This window comes from Arabidopsis lyrata (assembly GCF_000004255.2).
Source record: "Arabidopsis lyrata subsp. lyrata unplaced genomic scaffold ARALYscaffold_482, whole genome shotgun sequence".
In the NCBI taxonomy this organism is placed as follows: Eukaryota; Viridiplantae; Streptophyta; class Magnoliopsida; order Brassicales; family Brassicaceae; genus Arabidopsis; species Arabidopsis lyrata.
Window position 1 is genome coordinate 1 of NW_003302227.1, and position 3,889 is coordinate 3,889.

At 36.9% G+C, this 3,889-nt stretch overlaps 1 pseudogene; it reads left to right on the plus strand.

Moving 5' to 3' along the window:
- The first annotated feature begins 598 nt into the window (after positions 1–598).
- Positions 599–3,696, plus strand: LOC9298511 (annotated as a pseudogene).
- Positions 3,697–3,889: the final 193 nt, after the last annotated feature.

The following is a 3,889-nucleotide window of genomic DNA, read 5'->3' on the forward strand; positions in this document are numbered from 1 at the left end:
CGATATATTACATGATCGTTCGAACCGGATTTGTTTTATGTTAAAATTTCAAGTTTATTAATCAACAAAAATGATTATGTACAGAAACGAATAAAAATGAAAATAATAGGACTCCAAGACTGGAAAAAATAAAATAAGTAGTTGATCCTTCTCACTTCAAATCATCTTTGAAATAAGCCCTCAAGCAGCCAAGCTTATGGGGAGCCTTATAGTTTAACAAGGAGAATCTATTGCGAATAATAGCTTTGTCTATGATTCTTAATCAAACTAAAGTTTTTCTTTTTTCTGTTTATGAAATGTAAATTCCAGTACTAATTAAAATAAAAATTACTAATAAGTAATCTATCTAGTCAAGAACTTTAAGGAATTGATACATTTTTTTAAAAGAGAAGAAATACATACTAAGTGGTGAATTTTTTGTTTGATTTGGCGAGTGAGAGACAATAACTTTATATTTCGTCATATAACATTATTCCCTACGTATAAACACATTTGATTATAAAGATTATTTCATCTAATTGTTTATTTTTCTTTAAAAACATTAATTAAAATAAACAGTAGCGTTTAGTACCTAGTTAATTTTAAGATTCCATTCGTAAAGTTAATGCAATGTGCCAATGCATTGCTACTCTAGGAAAGACATGTTCATTAGATAAGTGATACTCAACATGGAAATAAACAAGAGGTAGAAATGAACTCTTCTTTCTTCTTGAACTTTACTCTTCAGTTGTTTTTGGGTTCTCTTCACTTGTTTTTGGGTTCTCTTCAGTGATACTTCAGCAATTTTGTAAATTTTAAGGTATTTTCTTTCTCTTTTTTTTTTTTGTTTCTCAATGATAAATTAGAAAATATAGAAACTTTGCTCTTGTTGTTGTTTGGAACGTATACGAGAATGGATTTTGTTAAAAGGGTATCCTCAAAGATTCGTAATTTACTTGTAAATTGTTCTTTCTCTACTTTTTTTTTGTGTTTTTATAAAGTGTTTTAGAACATGGATCTTACTGTTAAGTTTGCAGTTGCAAAAATCAAGTTGTTTTTTTTTACTGTGCAAGAAAGATTACGAAAATTTATATGATCATTTGCTGTTTGTCTATTTCAGCAGTATCATTGTTTCTCTGTCAGTTTTTAAAAGTTAGGAACACTCGAATTCTCTTGTAATATTTAATATCGCCTTTCGTTTTCAGGATTTTGACTTGGCAAACAGAAAAATGTTAGCTTTTTGTTTTTTGTTCTAATTTAAAACTCTTGTTTCGTATTGCTGTTGTTACATAAGAGACTAGTGTTGTCTCCTGTTTCATTTTAAGATCATTCATAGAGTATAGTTTTTTCCTGATTGTTTCAATTGGCTATGTTTCAGGTACTTAGAAAACGCTGTAGAAGATGGCGGCTGTGTCGTTACGCAATGTGGTTGTGGTGATGGCAGTGGTGCTGGTGACTGTGCAGGTGTTTGCACAAGGGTATCCGGAAGCAGATTTGGTTGTGAGGCTTCCAGGTCAACTAAAGGTTGCGTTCAGACAGTACGCCGGGTACGTTGATCTCGACATGAATGCTGGGCGTAGCCTTTTCTACTACTTCGTGGAGGCTGAAGAACACCCTGACACAAAACCGCTAACCTTGTGGCTCAATGGAGGTTAGTGTTAAGTTGTTCTGTTTTGGCATTTGGGTATAAGAAATGTGTGAGTTAGATTTAGTAGTTGAGGTTTATATTGCAGGTCCAGGTTGTTCTTCAGGTTGTGGAGGAGCTTTCACTGAGCTAGGTCCATTTTACCCCACAGGCGATGGCGGTGGTCTTCGCGTTAACTCCATGTCGTGGAACAAAGGTCTGATTTTGATCATTTTATGCAAAAAACAGAGAACTGTGATCATAAATCTGATGCTATTGTCTCTTTTTGTGAAATGTGTAGCATCGAACCTGCTGTTTGTGGAGTGACCGGTTGGAGTTGGATGGTCTTACTCCAACTGAAGCTCTGATTACAACACCGGTGACAAGTCTACTGGTAAACTTTGAAATCTTATTTTCAGATAATCTGTAATAGACAGTCACTCTGAATATATTTGAAGACTGTTGTGCTTGAGATATCTTTTGTGTTTGAACAGCCAGCGATATGCTCGTGTTCTTGTTGGGATGGTTCGACAAGTTCCCAGAGTTCAAGTCTCGCGACTTCTTTCTCACTGGTGAAAACTATGCAGGTGTGTCTTTCATATGGATGAAGTCTATTGATTGGATTTTGGACATTGAAAACAGAACTATTATTCTCACATGTATGTATTCTTGCAGGACATTACATACCGCAATTGGCTGATGCGATACTCAGCTACAATTCACGCTCAAGGGGGTTCAATTCAACATCAAAGGCATTGCAGTAAGAATCAACTCTATTGGTTCTCTTCTGATTCCTTTGTGTGTGTTTTTTCTCTTTCTTGTCAGATTGGGAATCCATTTCTGAAGCTTGACAGAGACGTCCGAGCTGCATTCGAGTTCTTCTGGTCGCACGGGATGATCTCTGATGAAGTGGGACACACAATCATGAGTCAGTGTGACTTCTTGGATTACACATATATATACCCGCATAACCTAAGTGTTGCATGCAACGACGCTATCCGTGAAGCCGGAAACAGCATTACTGAGTATGTCAACAACTATGATTTTCTCCTGGACATTTGCTACCCCTCGATTGTCCTGAAAGAACTTAGGCTTAAGCAAATGGTCAGCCATTTTCCATCTTATGTTCCACCAACAAAACTTTTGTTTGAATCATCTGTAAACGTTTGAAAATGATTTCAGGCCACAAAGATGAGCATGGGAGTTGATGTCTGTATGACCTACGAAAGACAGTTATATTTTAATCTCCCAGAGGTACAGATGGCGCTTCATGCGAACCGCACTCATCTGCCATATTCATGGTCAATGTGCAGCAAGTAAGTTCTTTTCCTCTCTTTTAGTTTCTGAAAATGAAGAATCTTTATAACCAGAGTTGAACTCTATACTCTGATTGGTTTCACTTCGTGTCACAGCCTGTTAAACTACTCTGGCATCGATGCAAACATCAACATGCTTCCGACTCTGAAGAGAGTTATACAGAACAAAATTCCTGTTTGGATCTTCAGGTAATACTTCTATTAAAAACCTCCTACTGCTCCTGTATTTGTACCTAACACTCAGCTTGTTGACAATGGCAGTGGAGATCAAGATTCTGTAGTTCCATTTCTGGGAACACGAACTGTCGTAAGAGAACTCGCCAACGATCTCAATTTCAAGACGACAGTTCCATATGGAGTGTGGTTCCACAAAAGACAGGTAATTTGCCTACACACCATTAAACAATCAGCACAATTCTCAAACTGATTGCGAACTAAATTGTGGATGTTTGGGATTTTGACTAGGTTGGAGGCTGGGCCATCGATTATGGAAACATACTCACTTTTGCAACAGTGAGAGGAGCGGCTCATGCGGTGGCGAACACGCAGCCCTCACGAGCTCTGCATCTATTCAGCACCTTTCTTCGTGGCCATAGATTGCCCAACAAGACAGATATAGCTATGCATGATTGAAAGAAAAGGAAGCTCATTATTAGAGTATATAACCATAAGACATATTTTTTCCTACGATTATCCTTATATAATTCCTTACTAGGATCGGACCCGCGGTCCACCGCGGGAGAATATTGGTTTACATACGTTGCATTTAATATTGTGTGTGTGTTTTTAGTAGAACGAATCGTGTAGTACTAGGATCGGACCCGCGGTTCACCGCGGGAGAATATTGATTTACATACGTTGATTTTAATATTGTGCGTATTTTTAGTAGAACTAATCGTGTACTTATACATATTCCTAATAACAAATTGTAAAGAAAATATTAAATTGTTTATAATTAAACCAATCATAT